The sequence below is a fragment of the Triturus cristatus genome, chromosome 7 (assembly GCF_964204655.1).
Source record: "Triturus cristatus chromosome 7, aTriCri1.1, whole genome shotgun sequence".
Taxonomy (NCBI): domain Eukaryota; kingdom Metazoa; phylum Chordata; class Amphibia; order Caudata; family Salamandridae; genus Triturus; species Triturus cristatus.
The window spans coordinates 79040960-79058279 of record NC_140590.1 but is presented as its reverse complement, the minus strand read 5'-3'; positions in this window follow the sequence as shown (position 1 = coordinate 79058279).

Below are 17320 nucleotides of genomic sequence, written 5' to 3'. Positions count from 1 at the left end.
AAATTCCCCCGTTATAGTTAGTTCAGCTAACTATAACTCGCGCGCCCGCAATGCACTGCTGATGACGTCACATATTACATCACTCATGACATGGTCAGTGACATCACTCATGACATCACTGATGACATCTCAAATGACATCACTGATGACATCACTGATGACATCATCCAGTGAATGTGTGTTTTTCTGAAAATTAAATATGTTTTATATATGTATATCTCAAGGTCGATGGAAGAATAAATGGGTATATAAGTGTCTAAATGGATGATTTGTTTTTGAAAAATGGATTGTGTAACTGACTGATTAAGTGTATCATAGTGAATACATGGCTTAGTGAGTAATGTTTAAATATGTAAATATCTGTATCAGTCTCTCACTTTGTGTATAAGTGGCTGCATGGGTTGGTGAGTAGCTACATGGGTGTCTATATAGGTTATTAGTTGTTTTTTTGAGTATCAGTCTGAGTGTCTGCATGGTTCGGTGGGGGGTATTACGTAGTGCATAGGTGCATGAATGAGTGACTCACTGTTTGTATGTGTTGAACACAGCATGTGTGCAGGACTGTATGGGTGGATGAGTGTGTGTATGGGTGTGTTAGTGAGTGAATGACTGTCTCAATAGTGTCTTTATGAGTAACTACATATGTTTTAAACTAGTATATGTGACTATTGGTGTATATATGTGAGTATATGTGAGAGTGAGAGATTGAAAGAGTTCCTGTATGAATAAGTATGTGTTTCTATAAGTGATTGTTTGAAAGACTAAGTATGTGTAAGTTTCCGTAGAAGTAAGTGTGGTGGTGTGTGTATAACTGTATATGCAAGTAAATGTATGTTTGATTCTTTATTAGCATGAGTGATTATGTGTGTGAGTAACTCTATGGATGAGTGGCATTGTGTAACAGGATGTATAGGTGTATGAGTACATATGATGAGTGAGTACATGTATGAGTGACTGTATAGGACTGTTGGTGAATGAGTGGATGTGTATGTGGATCTTAGAATTACTGAAGAGGTTGTTGTAACTGGTATTGGTATGTCCATTGTTTTGAAAATGTTAGTCTCTATTTCTGAATGTGTGTATCAAAGGTTATATTAGGGTGAGAGGAGGTCTGCCACTCTAGCACAAGGATGATGTCATCAGTGATGTCATCAGTGATGTCATTTGAGATGTCATCAGTGATGTCATGAGTGATGTCACTGACCATGTCATGAGTGATGTAATATGTGACGTCATCAGCAGTGCATTGCGGGCGCGCGAGTTATAGTTAGCTGAACTAACTATAACGGGGGAATTTCAATGGTTTTGTACAAGTGAAAAGTCCAGCTAACTATAACACCCCTGAAACCTATGGTTTTTTCAGTGAATTTCTGAGGTTTTTTAAATGCTAATTCCTAACTATAACGTGCCTGAAACCTATGGTTTTTTCTGTGAATTTCAAAGGTTTTTTAAATGCTAATTTCTAACTATGCCTACAGAGATAGGACATGTGAAGAAAGAAGAAAAAATGCACAGAAAGAAACAAAAGAAGTGCAGAAAGAAGCAACAGAAGTCCTCAAATACGAAGATAAGTGCAGGAAGAAGGATAACGTGCAGAAAGAACAAAAAGAAGAGCAGAAAGAAGCCTTGTTGCAAAATCATCCTGTACCCTCTACTTTTTCAGACGGATACTGGTGGTAACTGAGTCTGACTAACCAGTCCTAGAGCCAGTGCTATGTTAAAAGACACTTAGAATACAGTGAAAACACCTACATACACTAGGGAACATTATGCGTTGGGGTCCCCCTGTGATTAGCATGACCTCCTCTGTAAGCCCCTAGTATATAATAGGGCATGGGGATTAAAACTACCTCTTAAAACAGGCCACAGGGCGTTTTTGTACACGTTAACTCAGGCCCCGTCCCCTCCCTTCACCACTGTGTAAACACGCCCTGTGTCCAATTTTAGTTGGGAGATTAAGTTCATTTGAATCCTGAGGGTCCCTAGGGTCCAACTAGCCCACTAGGTACCTCCAGTAAGTGCCACAGAGCTGCGTTGCAGAGAGGTGTAAAAAGTGGCACGGCCTGGACCACCTCTCTGCAATGCAGCTCAGTGGCGCTTACTGGAAGCACTTGGTGGGCTAGTTAGCCCCCAGGGGCCCTCAGTATTGAAGGGAAATTATATCCCCAATTTAAAACGTGCCATAGTGCGTGTTTGCACACGTCACCTCAGGCCCCGTCCCCTCCCTTCACCACTGTGTAAACGCGCCCTGTGGCTGTTCTAAGTTGAGAGATTAAGTCCCCTTGAATCCTAAGGGTCCCTAGGGTCAAACTAGACCACTAGGTACCTCCAGTAAGCGCCACAGAGCTGCGTTGCAGAGAGGTGTAAATAGGGGCTTGGCCTCAGAACACCTGTCTGCAGCGCAGCTCCCTGGCGCATACTGGAGATGCCTATTGGGGGTGCGTTTGCAGAGTGCTGCACGGAGGGGGTATGGCCTCCGGCACAACGCCAGTCTTTTATTTATTTTAATTTTTTAAGAAGGGGGCTGTGTGGTTCCCCTTCTTATTCTAATTTATAGGCCCTGATGACCCCATCCCCCAGGGCCTGTCTCCTAATTATATTTTTTTGACCCCAATCCCCAGGGCCGGCCACTGTTTTTTATTATTTTTAAAAAATATATATTTATAGACACACCTAGGACATGCTGGACAAACCGTACGTACCTATCACCATGACGATTTGCGTGATATTCATTAAAAGGCGACTATGCATGCAATGAATCCCAGTGGAATGTATTTACACCACTAGTAAAGCTCTGACATGTCTGATGCCCTACCGTGCCTAATGCCGGTAGACACCCTTGTCGTTTATTTATACAAACATGGGTAGCTATTGACGGGCACATTTAATACACATGCACACCAAGCCATTCAAAGAGGATTCGACAAAAATTCGACCAAAACTATGTAAGAAACCCCCCCTCACGGTTAATAAAGCACACATCCACTGCCGGATGTGTAATACTTTTTATTTTACTCTCTGGAAAGGGGATGAACATCACTTGAGAGTCACAGCGCGCTCCTGACAGAGCCCAATGCTGTGTTACACCCACCATTGCCTGCCGAGTGCCACACACCTCTGTGTTGTATTCCACTAGCTAGTGCATATGCTATGACACTCTCTAGCCCATGTGCACTGTAACACCACCCCGTGAATATGTCATGCCACACTTGTCTTCGCACGGGTTATATTGCCCCATCTAACGTGCCTTCCTCGATGCCTATGTTATAACGCACAGTGCTATGTCATACATATTATAATCTGGGATCCATATCTTTGTCACAGTGCATATGCAACGTTACACTCCCCAGCACATATTTTATATTACAACTTTAGAGACTAGTTAGGTTACACAACACTGCCCTGTGCATATTACGCTCCAAGGCGCATATCGCATAGCACGCGCTAGTGCCTGTGCTATCTCGCGCTCTCCAATGAATCTGTCATTGCGCACAATGTATTGCATATTATATTTCACGCCCGGTTCATCTTATATCACACTTTTTGGTGCATAGTTTATACCATACACTATATCTAGTTTTCATTTTCAATCGTGCTCTCAGGACTATGTTCTATATAACACTGTGTTCACCTACCCTTTTCACGGGCATTACATTTTGCGATAGGGGGTGGAGGGTCAGGGGGTGTTTCTGCCAAGTGAGCCCGGAGTCACAGTCACAAACGTCCTCTTCTTCCTGAATAAAAGTGAGATTATGCTGCATACTTGTTCATATTTTAAGTAGTTCGCACAGACACAATGTTTTAAAACCAATAAAGTTCCTAATACCCGCCTTCTCTGAACAGTTAGCTTGCTGCCCCATCCCCCTCCTCCCTATCCTCTGTTGTGTGAATCCATGAACTAGCCTCCTCCCTCCTGCCATGCATGGTCTGATGTGCTGCCACTGCCCTCAATTTAGTATGATGTACCAGTCCACTCCTCCTGCCCTCCATTGCCCAATTCTATGCCCCATCATTGACCTCCTGCTTAAACTCTGTGCTTAGCTTGCTGCCCCTATTCTCCTTCCCCCTGCCCTCCGATGTCTTTGTGCATGCCCCTGCTCCATCCTTTTTTCCCACCATGTTCCATGGACCTGCCACTCCTATCTACTCTGAGTGTTCTGTTGAGCTGCCACTCCCCTCCCACCTGCCTAGCATTGTCAGATGACTGTAACCTGTCCCTGCCACCTCCACCCTGCCTGTCCACATGCCATGCCCCTATCCTCTTCCTCCTGTCCTACATGGTCCATTGCACTGCCACACCCTTCTGCCCTCCCTGGTCTGTTGTGCTGCAACTGCTCCTCCTGCCTGCCCCGTGTGGTCTGTTGTGAGGTCCCTTCCCCTGAACTTTCTTGTCTGTGCACAGGTCCTGACCCTCCCTTCTATCCTCCATCGTCCTTTGTGCATGCCCCTGCACCCTCCTTCTTGCCCATCATAGCCATTGTGCTGCCACTAACCCTCCCACTTGCCATGCATGGTCTTCTGTGCTGCCATGGCCCCTCCCACCTTCCCTGTGTGGTCAGTTAGCTGCCCCTGACCCCCTCCCACCTTACCTCCATGGTCTGTGTGTATGCCATCACAGTCTCACTGTTGCTCTTCATGGTGTGTCTTGCTTCTAGTGCCCATCCTGCCTGACCTCCATGGCTATCTTGCTGCTCCTGCCCTGCCCCCTTGCCCCCAGCCCTCTGTTTACATGTGCAGACCCCTACTCCCTCCCTCCTGGCTTGTCTGTTCCATTGTAATGCCCCTGATCCGTCCCTCCTGCCCTTTATGTTCTGTTATGCTGCAGCTTTCTCTCCTGTCTGTCCATTATGGTCAGCTAGCTACCATTGCCTCTTGCCCCTCTGTTCTCTTTTGTCCATGTGCATGGTCCTGTCCCCTCCCTCTTGATTTCTATGGATTGTTGTGCTGCACTCCCGTCCTGCATGCCCTGTGTGGTGTATTGTGCTGCTGCAAACCCTGATGCCTGCCCTGCAGGATCAGTTTGGTGCACCTCTCCATGTCCCTCCTGTCCTCTGTTATCCAAGTCCATGTCCCTATCCCATTTCCTTCCATGATCCAATGTACCATACTTGCAAACATTTTGAACTTGGTAAGAGGGAGATTTTGAAAAAAATCTGGGGTATTGATTTTCCCCTTTGAGTTACATTGAAAAAGAGGATATTGTAGACAGGAGACAGTCAAATAAAGCCCATTTGAGCTTAAAAACATTGGACGTTTCCTGGCTGAATCGGGTCTGTTGGCATGTATGGTTGTACTACCATTGCCTCTTCCTTCTGCCCACAATGGTCTATTACATTGCCACAGCCTTGAAGGAGGGTAGATTTTGTATCACAGGGGGCCCCTGGCCCGTTCTGTCCACACCTGAAGTATGAGACCCTTGTCCTTGCCCTGCCAGCCGCATTTGTAGGCCGTATTAAATTGACCAGCGGGTCCTGTGTTGCTATATAATTATCCTGAGACATCCTTACCACTCAGCCAGCATAAAACCCCTGTGTAGGCCCTTCTGTTCAATATGTAGGCCTCTTTGTTAAATTGACCACAGCTCTGCAATTTTAGTGTATAGCAGTCTGAAGGCAGGTCAGCGAGGCCTTCTGCTCCAAACTAGTAGCCCCCACCGTACCCGAGTGCTCCGTGCTCGGTATCAAAGTTCAACATCCCCCTGAAGCTGTCGATATACAGTAGGCTGCATCCTGGACTGGTACTTGCTTCCTGGGCAGGTTTCCCGCTTTTAAGGAAGTGGCAACCGCAGAGCGTCAAGTTAGGAGAACTGAGAAGATTTTATACATGAATATATTGAATTCCCGTACAATACCCATTATTTTCTGCTTGCTCTATGGAACTTACGATAAGCGATTGGCCTGAGAGACTGACCTTTTCACCCAGTCCATTGTCAGCATTAAGTGGGTAAATGACAAAATGTCTGGTAAAATCTGCAGACGAAGCTTTTGGGTAGCATACGTAGGTAGATGTAGCGTGCAAAGGAGCCCACAAAATGATATAAAAAGGGAGCACCCACAGATATCGAGGGACTACCTCGCCGTCTGTATGTAGGTTAACAGGCTGTGCAGGTTTTCCCCAAGAGCTGGGAGCTCTTGTCTTCCTCTGCTTAAAATGTCTTGCTCTGCTTTGCTTGAAGTATCTTATTCTATTTTACCTATATGAAATGTCATGTTATGTTTAACCATTGTTCTCTTTACTTTTGCATTTAAAAGATTTTGCATTGTAATTGCAGGAATGCTTGCTCTAAGAGTAAACGTGAGTGTTCCTAGGTAACATTTTCCTTGGTGTAACTTGTTTCTCATGATGCATTTATAGATGTGTTTTCTCTCTCTCTCTGTCAGTACATTAATTGAGATACAGAGAATATCATGACAGCTGTATGATTATCTGGATTCTCTATTTTGTACTTTATGTCTCTATTCTGCGGTTTCTTTGAAGTTGCATCTTCTCATTAAACTGCCATTGTATTCTGCCTCCAATTCCATGTCTCATATGTCTGTTTTCTTCATTTTTGGAGCAAGCGTTCCTAGGCACCCTGGCTCAAATTAAGGTGCCCCTTTTGTCCCTGACTCACTCTCCTGCTCAGTTCTGTGGTGGCTCCCGGGGCTCTTGGGACCGCCCCTAGCTTCCTTGACCCGTAATAGATCTTCCCTCCAACAGCCTCTCTTGCAAGTCCTGTATTGTTGGTTTGTTGCCCCTGCCCCCCTTTCCACTGCCCTCCATAGTCTGTTGTGCTTCCACGGCCCTTCCTGCCTGCTCAGTGTGGTTAAATTGTTGGCTTTGCACCCTCCTACCTGCCTTCAATTTTCAGAGTCCGTGCCCCTGGCCTCTGCCTCTCAACAGTATCCTAATGAACAACTGGATTGCTAACATTCTATATTTATTACAAAAGTGTGGAACGCCTGACATCATCTTGATGTAATCAAAACTGTAATACCTAGAGCATTTCCTTTAGAAATTACATATATGAGAAGGTCTTATTGGCATCAAAATTATGGTTCGTGCTCTAAAAGACTAAAATAAGGACATATTTTCTGAGTTTTCAAATAGCGACAAAGCACTTTTAAATTATTTGTTATCTTTATGTTTTTTTATCCAGTTGACCACTTGATTAAATGTTGCACTTAGGGGAGAGGATGTGGTGTTACTTCCAGAACTGCAGACTTTGCAACTGGGGAACCAGGTTGATGTTTCTGCTTCAGCTCGACATTCTGTGATTCTGGTCAAATCACTTAGTTTCCCCATGTCTACAACCAAATTGAATCTGTTCTTGTGTGATGTAACCAATGCTCATGTAAAGCACTCCAATACCTGACAAGTCTGCACTATATAACACTGCAAAAACACAAAATAATAAGTGTTTTGCACACTTCTGTCATTGGGCTATATTTGGGCTACATCTGGGTGATTTTGGGCTACATTTGGGCTCTTTTGTCTCCGGTGGCCATCTTGGGAGATTTATTTGTTATGAAGTTTCCTAATTTCCTCATGTACTGCAGTCTCCTCAGTAGGAAATGCTTTCAGTTTTTTACTTTGATTCCATCATGAAGGTATTCAGATATGTCACACATTTGCCATACATTCTGAATGTTAGCACTCTAGTTGCTCATTAGATCACTGTAGTAAAACTACTGTTCACCATGGAAGACTGCTCCTGGTATTAAATGTGCATGTTTCAGTCTGCATGTCAGAATTTTTTAATGAAATAGAAGAGGATTTGAGAAGTCACTCAAAATGTGCCCTCATTTTCTTTCTTCAGCATTAATCATAATTTCTATGGCAAAATGAACCCCCTCATTGTGTTCCTTTTTAAATTAAATGTTTTAAGTGTTACCAGTTTATTCCAATCAAGATGGCTTCAGGTGTGCCATACTTTTGTCATAATGAAGACAGTAAGCGCTCTAGTTGTTTTTAAGAACATTCTGGGACATTCTGTCATTGGGCTATACTTGGGCTACATCTGGGTGATATTTGGGCTACATTTGGGCTCTTTTGTCTCCGGTGGCCATCTTGGGAGATTTATTTGTTATGAAGTTTCCTAATTTCCTCATGTACTGCAGTCTCCTCAGTAGGAAATACTTTCAGTTTTTTACTTTGATTCCATCAAGAAGGCATTCAGATGTGTCACACATTTGCCATAAATTCAGAATGTTAGCACTCTTTTTGCTCATTAGATCACTGTAGTAAAGCTACTGCTCACCAGGGAAAACTGCTGCTGGTATTGAAAATGCATGTTTCAGTCTGCATGTCAGAATTTTTTTATGAAATAGAAGAGGATTTGAGAAGTCACTCAAAATGTGCCCTAATTTTTCTTTCTGCAGCACTAATCATACTTTTTATGGAAAAATGAATCCCCTCATTTTGTTCCTTTTTAAATTAAATGTTTTAAGAGTTACCACTTTAATCCAAGCAAGATGGCTTCAGGTGTGCCATACGTTTATCATAAGTAGGGCTGTTAGCGCTCTAGTAGTTCTTTGGAACACTCTGGGAAGCTGCAGTAGAACACAAAGGAATCAACTGACAGTCTCTGCCCTTGTTGGATGTACATGTTTTACTGAGAATGTCAGACTTCATTCTCACATGACTGAGAAAGATAATGTGAATTTACAGAAAATAAGCTCTCAGTTTAGCTTATAGCTCACCTTCCAAACCTCTGTGGTAAAAGCATGAGTAAATATTTTTCTCTCAATCATGATATCCCAGCAGAAGGCTTTTTCACATGGTGAAATCACCTTAGAACATACCACAATTCCTAAAATGAGTATGGTACCATCAACAAATGATTTATAATGTAACTAAAGTCTTAAAACCTTCTATTAACTGCAATGCTTTTTAATGAGGTGCTATCATGTATATTGGTCCCAAGATGGCTGCCAACACTTCTTGGATGAAGTGCTGACAGCCAATCAGATCTCAGGACGAGATGTGTGGTTAGGCTCCGCCCACATATATATATGCTTTTAAATGCTATTTTCTCAGGAAATACTGAACAGATTTACACCAGACCTGCAAAAGGCACTTCCTTGACCTTATGGCTACCTCTCTGCCAAATTTCAAGGAATTCTGTTCAGCCGTTCGGGCTGTAGCTGTGTCTAAAGGTCCTATGGAAAAATGCATGGGAAAAACGTGTTTTGGGACCCCCCTTTTATCTCAGCCCCCGCTTGACGAATCACCCCGAGACTTTCAGGGTAGGAGCGGAGCGCAGCGCCCCACCTATTTTGAAAATTTTGCGAGGATTCGTTGACCGGCGCCAAAGTTATTCAAAATAGAATGTTGCGGTTTTCCTATGGAAACAGGGTCCTAACTATAACTACCTACTGGCGACCGCCAGTAGGTAATATATATATATAGATATATATATATATATATAGATAGACATATGTACACACGCACACATATTTACAAAGCTACAGTTTATATAACATTAGCTATGGAAATGCCTCCAAGGTGAGCCCCCCTGCCCTCCTCCCCACTTTGCCTCCCTCTGCTGCGAGCAAGCAGCTAACCTGTTCTTGCCCTTCATGAAAGAAACGGATAATAACAGCTATATCTTTATAAAATATGCTAAATCATTGCAGACTTTGTAGGCACCTGTGGAAAGGAGAGGATAATTTCAATTTTGGTTTTCAGAATGGCATGACTTTTGCGCCAAAAGCTAGGATATATATTGAAAATTAGGAAATACTGTCATGATGGGGGACAATCCTCTGAAAATCGGACCTGTCCAGGGAAATCCAAGATGTCTGGTAAACCTAGATATTAAGCTTTTTTCTGTATTAATAAATAGGAGGGTCGCAATTCGGTGGTTTCAGATGGAAAAGGATAGTGTTCATCCGGGAATAAAATAATGTGCCCAGGTTAACACAGCTGAGAATTCCTAGATAGGGCTTCCATTCTCCAAGTGCTCCTAAATGTGTACTTCTCCATGCATGAGTAATTGATCTCATCCAACGTTCTTGTGTTTTTTTTTATTCTGGTACCGGCAGATGGCAACTGTATAAAGGGATAACCAAAACTATACGTCCCAGAATGAATTGACAAAAATGCATAGACAAACAACCCACTCATGAAAGGGGGTAAAATTGAGCTCTGTTTATTATCTTAGGAAAAGATTTGGCGTGTGGAGGAACACCTCCTTCTTCATGGTATTTTTTATTTTAAAAAGTACCAACTCTTGATTTGGAATCCCAAGATTTAGTTTTCTTTCTGACCATGTCTCATGATTTTTATTTCTAAGTTTAGATTCCAGAAACTTCAAGTTTACTGTTTTGAAGTCTGCTTCTGACAACATTAACTCTTTCCCTGCACGCGGTCACTCGCCTTCCACCCTCTGGGACAGTGATTTCCAAAAGCATTTAACCCCCCCTCAAGCCTTTCATTACTGGTTGTTTAAGTACTGCCTAGAAGTACTTTGTTTTACTTGGTTCACTCATCGTAAGCGTTGCTCTGTTCTGAAATCAGCAGAAACAGTGCTTAATTTGAGCCTGTGGTTTCTAGTACTCAACACCAGGACTTGATTATCAACACTGACGCTTGTGACAGTCTGCCACAAGCTGGCGCATTCTGGCTAATTTAGAGATGACCAGAACTGTTAATTATTAATTATTATACATTCAAATTGACTATTATCTGCTGCCCACGCCATTGTTATAGCTTTGGGGGCCTGAACTAGTCTGGATTGTCACACTTGTAATAGTGGCCTCCTGATGAGAGCCCTGGCACTTATTTGGTTACAGCTTAACCACTGAGTGGGAAACAACATTAAAGAGGCGGCACAAGCCACGTGTTGCTGTTGCAGCCCAGGAATTACAATGAATGTGCCTTTACCATGCATTTTTTTACCACACATAACATAAGGAAAGCGGTGTTGGACTATAAAGTCTAACACTTACCCTACTGTTGCACAGACTGGAGTTGGAATAGTGATTTATACCACTCCAGAAGCAGGTAGTTTTGATTAATGACTGCAAAATTGGCGACTGTACAGGTTTTCTGTCATGTCAGTGTATGACGGCCGAAAAAATGTCACAATTAGTGAAATGAAGTTAAATCAGATATTTCTGCTGGGAATATCCTGAAGCCAATTTGTGAATTTGGATTAGAAATATTCACCATTCCAACCCTTCCGTCTTCCAACAATAAGTGACTACATTACTGAAAGCAAGGTATCAGAGAAGAAATTATATGAGAGACCACAGCACCTCAACTTCCACCAGCCGCTAGATTACACCAGTTTATCTTTGCTTATTAAATTTCTTCACTGTTGAACCACTCAGTCCCACACTAATGCCTTGTGGTGATGCTACTATAGCTGCAGGATATCACCTCAGTATGTTCTGGTGAATCCCAATAAGGGCTCAATTTCTCATGCTGCTACTTTCCTTGTCTCTAAGCAGTAGTTTCACTCAAGGGCGGATACTTCTAATCCTACTTTTGTGGGGTACAAGTTTATAATCTAAACTGTGTGAAAGAGGGACTGGCTAAGTCTATTGATGTCATCTTCGAGGGTAGTGTAATTCAAGCCAGCTCTGTGGTTGCACCAAGAAGATTCCCATAGGAATAGCGGCACAATTCATATGTTGTCCTCAGACATTAATACTAATACCCTAGCCCAAGCCACCTAACAGAAGTCCCATGCTTGCCAGATCTGTGGCTCACCGAGGTCACTTCTTTGAACGATGGTTGCACACCTGGTGAGAGGTGACCCGTCTGAGCTTCAGGCCCTTTATTCGAGGTTGGTCACTAACTGATGCCAGACTCTTTCTAGAATTGGCTCTTCCATGGTACAAACAAGGAACGAGTAACTTCATCTGCTCTGGGTTAGTATCAATATTTGTAACACATTAAATGCATTGTTCAGTGTGACAACTAAACCTAGATACAGGAGTTGTCAGATGGGTCAGCTGATGAGAGGGCTTTTCCAATATTCATCCTCTTAAGGCATACCTCTTGCCTGTCAGCAGTTTTCTGCACCTGGAATCGTAAAAGATGTACATTATGTCTAGAAGTTTTATTTTTTGGAAGAAACAGATTGTTATTAGAAACGTCATCTATGACTACGAGAACTTTTATTTCCCAACTGACTGGATACAGTGTTTGCATCACAGTTATACCTTCCTTTTCCTATCCTTTCCCACTTATTATGTGATCTGAAAGGGACGAGGTAATCTCACAGGTACCACTCAGCTTCCTCCCTTATGCAGCAAGGCTTCCTGACCTGGCTTGGACCAAAGGTGACTCACTGTTGGCTTTCATGCAAAGAAACAGTAGTTGGCCCATGTGGATGCCCTCAGTCACTGCACCATCTGCAGCTACCTAACTTAGAAAACAAGGCATCACAGGTCCCTTGTAAAGTACAGAACAAAGTGAAGCAAAAAACCACAATAAATGTTTTTAGTATTCATGGACTCCAAAAGGTGGTAGCCAGTGAAAATCTGGAACATAATTGAGTCCTTCCTCCTTGGAGAACTAGGCATGGGCATCCCTGTGTGTAAAGAGCTCACTGGAGTGTGAGCTGGCCACAGCAGACTAGAGCTGCCTTCACAATTCAACCTACTCTGCAGGTTCTTTCTTTATTTAATTCTTCATGTAAACTCTTGGTCCTTCTCCAGCACAGAGAAGATGAAGGTACCTGCACTCAGGGAACGGATACTGGGGCTAGCGAGTTCAACTATTTAATGGGCGCCTCTTTCTCCAGAGGTAATATTAACTTGTGTTTTGCATGTGAATGAATGAATGAAGAAGCATTTGTAAAGCGTCTGGTTACCCGGAGGCATCCCAGCGCTAAGAAGACACTAGATCCAATTCATAACATATCACGGGAAGAGAAAGGTTTTTAACTGTTTGCGGAAGTGACAGTGGTTAGGTTGAGAACGAATATGGAGAGGGACCTGATTCCAGAGCTTGGCAAAACAGAGACCTAAACCTCCATCTTGAGAATCTAGAAGAGCCAGATATAGTCAACTTTCTGGCGGACTTAGGGGCGTTTCAACTTGCGCAATTGGTGCAAGGACCCACTCATGTGGCGGGTCATCTTTTGGACCCAGTTTTTTTCAAATTTAAATACACTGGTGGTGCATGCCCCTGATAAACTATTGCGGACAGATCATTATTTGATCAAGATGAACCTGCGGATTGAACAGCCTAGTGTTAGAGGCTCTCATCAATATTTATTTAAACGTGCCTGGCATAAGCTCAATTGGGAGGATCTCACTAATGAGCTTCAGGTATCGGTCCCTATGTTGGACAAAGACCCTACGGAGGGTTATGATGAGTTTGTATCATGGATTAGGCGACCTTTAGATCACCTAGTTCCTGAAAAATGGACACCTGTTCGCAAGGCTAAGGGTAGCCGCAGGTATAATGCAGGGCTGGCTTCCCTTAGGAAACATTGCAAAGGGTTGGAGCGTATCTGGAGGCGGGACTACGATTTACTGGCCAAAAACCAACATAGGTCAGCTATAAAGGAGTACCAGAGAAGGATCCAGGTAGTTCGGGCCTCCTTTTATGCAGAACAATTGAAAAACACAGAGAATAAGGCAAAGTGTATCTTTTCATTGGTCGCCTCATTGACGGAGGCCACTAGTGAGTCAGCTATTCAGTCCAATAAACAATGCGATGATTTGGCTGAACACCTAATCGCTAAGGTGGATAAGATATACAAAGCCTTTCCGGTGTTAGTATATTCATCAGAGCAGGTACGATCGTCCACTTCCTTTCTGAGTATGATTCCACAGATTACTAACTCAGAACTGGAAGCTCTTTGCATAAAAATAAAATCTGGGTCTCCGTTGGATCCCCTGAAGCCAGCTCATTTTCTTAAATTGCTGCCGGTCCTTTTACAGCCGTTGGGGCAACTACTGAACGCGTCTCTTGCCTCAGGTTCTGTCCCCAACTCCTGGAAACAGGCTAAGGTTCTACCACTGCTAAAGAAACCTAATTTAGACCCTGCCAGTGTTGAGAATCATAGACCTATTTCAAGACTCCCTTGGGCAGCAAAAATTTTGGAGGCACATGTCAACGCCACTCTTTCCGAATTCCTTTCTATTAATTATATCCTTGACTCCTCGCAAAATAAATTTCGTCCTTGCCATAGTACAGAGTCCGCACTGTTGGCGGTGACTGAACATCTATGGGCCACCCTCGATGGCGGCACTTTTATTACTTGATTTGAGTGCAGCTTTCGATACGGTGTCCCATTCTATTCTTTTGCGACGGATGGAGGAAGTGGGGATCCGGGGCTTGGCGTTGAGTTGGCTGACCTCTTTCTTGGAGGAGCGGACATTTTAAGTGGATGTGCCCCCATTCTCCTCTAATACCTTCTTCTCTGAGTCCCCTGCTTTTTAATATTTACATTTTGCCGCTGGCTTTGCTAGCAAGGAGCAGAGATTTGACCTTGGTTTCGTATGCAGACGATACGCAGCTGGTGGTAGCTCTTTCCAGCACTAATAGCTGTGACACTGCCCCAGCTGCAGGGGATTTTCAAAACAGCTTGGCTTCTGTGGTGGAATGGTTGTCCACAAATTGTCTGCAGTTAAACGCATCCAAAACCGAGGTCCTGATAGTAGGTAAAGATAAGGGCTCCTGGAGTGATCGTTGGTGGCCTACTAATCTTGGCGCCGCCCCTACCCCTAGGACTGTGGTGAAGAATTTAGAGGTTTGGATGGACAAGGCTCTCAACTTTCAAATTCAAACAAAGAAAGTGGCAAGAACCTGCTTTGGGCTATTGCTGAAGCTTAAGCCCACTTTCAGATTTTTTGATGCTCTTACGCGTCAAATCATTGTCCAGGCCACAATTTTGTCTCGCCTGGACTATGGCTCGGTTCTGCATTTGGGAGCCAATAAGTCAGAGATCAATCGGCTCCTGAGGGTTCAGAACCTGGCGGCTAAAATACTTTTAAGACAGCAGAGATCAAGTTCAGCCAGGACTGCCCTACGGCGTCTACACTGGCTGCCCATGCAGAGGCGCATTGAGTTCAAGGCCCTCTGCATGGTTTTTAAAGCATGGAGGCTGACTTCATCAAAGATTCTGAAAGATCTAGTCACGCCCTATGAGCCTATGCACCAACTTCGTTCCTCTGGCCAAAATTTGTTGTTGGTTCCCCGGATAAAGAAAATCAGGTGGAGCCTTTAGATTGAAGGCTGCCAGACTTTGGAATTCTCTGCCATCTCATATTCGAAGTATCAGCAGCTACCTACACTTTAGGAAGGCAATCAAGACATACCTTTTCCCTAGGGATTAGGCCGTAAGCTGTTCCACCTGGTAGCGGTTCCTTTTACTCTTTAGGTTAGCGCCGGGACACCCCCGTGCTGGGGTAGCTGTAGCGCTATATAAATTATTTAACATAACATAACATAACAGTATGAGCACATACGGCCTCCACATCTGGTTTGTTTATCTTTTGGAACTATTAACAGATGTTTACCCTCTGATCTTAAAGCTCTTTTAGGTTGATAAGGGTGAACCATAGCCTGGATCAGCCGGGATTCTTTTCCTGTCAATGATTTATGTGCGATGCACATGGTCTTAAATTGAATCCTTTCCTGGATAGGAAGCTGTGCTGCACAATTTTGCACAGTCTGTAGTACTTTAGTGGTGGACAGCGGAGCTCCGAGATATATAGCATTCGCATAGTCCAACATTGACAGGATTAGCGCTTGTACCAACAGTCTTCTGGCCAGGAAAGGAAGAATGGGGAGAATTTTCCTGATCATCCGCAGAAGGCCGTAGCAGGTACCTGCAACTTTCCGCGCCTGTTCCTTAAAGTCTAGATTGACATCTAAGACGACTCCTAGACTTTTTATGGACTTTTTTGAAGTGGGGGGGTCCAAGGCTGATAGGCCACCAAGAGTCTATATTCAGAGTGGTCACCTTACCAAGAAACATAATTTCTGTTTTAGCTCCATTGAGCTTCAGATAGGAGGCATCCATCCAACTGCCCACTTTTTCCACACAGGACGTAAGAGCCCCTCCTGAGTTGTCATTTTTGTTCAAGGAAACGACTAACCGAGTATCATCTGCGTAGGTGACAATCTGCACCCCAAATGGGGTGACAATATGGGCCAGCGAACTCAAGTAGACGTTGAACAGAGTGGGGCTTAATGTGGAGCCCTGAGGGACCCGCAGGTAAGGGGTACTGGATCAGAGGTGCAGTCTTCCTCAAAGACAGAGAAAACACTGTCTTCCAGAAAAGACTGCAACCACTTCAATGCAGCACCCCCAACCCCAATGCCACGAAGTCTGCTGATCAGGAGCGAGTGGTTGACGGTATCGAAGGCTGCGCTGAGATCTAATAAGATAACTGCGGCGCAGCCTCTGCTGTCAAGAATCTTCCTAGATTCCTCCACAACCGACAGAAGGGCGGTCTCAGTGCCCTGCTGCGATCTGAAACCTGTTTGAGAGGAAAGCAGCAGATCATTATTGTCCTGGAAACTTGACAGAACAGAGTTTACATGTTTCTCGGCAATTTTACTGATAACAGGGAGCAGGGATATAGGTCGGTAGTTCGCCCAGTCTTCCGGGTCCAGATTAGGCTTCTTCAACAAAGCCTTGACCATTGCCCTCTTCCACAGAGGAGGTACAATGCCTGTAAGGAAGGAGGCATTTATCATGTCAACCAAGACTGAGGAGATGGTCTTCCTAATCTTAAGAAGAACAGTGGGTGGGGCTGGGTCAGAGGGTGAGCCAGATTTGAGGTGAGTTAGAATTTAGGTTAAGGAGGCCTCGTCCAGAAGGGGAAATTCTTCCAATGAAGCTTGCTCCTGGATGGGATCAATTTTATGTGACAGCTGCATATCTCTTTCCGTAGGGAAGGATTTATAGATGGTTTGAATTTTTGCTGAAAAAAAATCTGCTAGCTGATTACACCAAGATTGAACATTATCTATGGCCAATGAAGGAGCAGTAGATGTCAAAAGTGATTTGGCACTCAAGAAAATTTCACGCGGAGAATTCACCGCAGATATTATTTTCTCCTGGCAGTAATTGCCTTGTGCAGATTTTATCTCTACTTTGTAGCATCTAATAGCTTCCCTATATTTGACTTTGTTAATGGATGAAAAGTCTTTTCTTCATTTCCTTTCGAGTACTTTACACTCTTGTTTAAGCTTCCGGAGCTCCGAAGAGTACCAGGGATTTTTCTTAGAACCAGTTTTTATCTGTATCTCTTTTTTTGGAAGAATGATATCTAAGGAGGACTCCAGCCAGCTGTTAAAGGAGTCATTGGCAATTATGGGACTAGGATGAAATGTGGGTCTAGTGGTGTACATTTACTGACAGTGC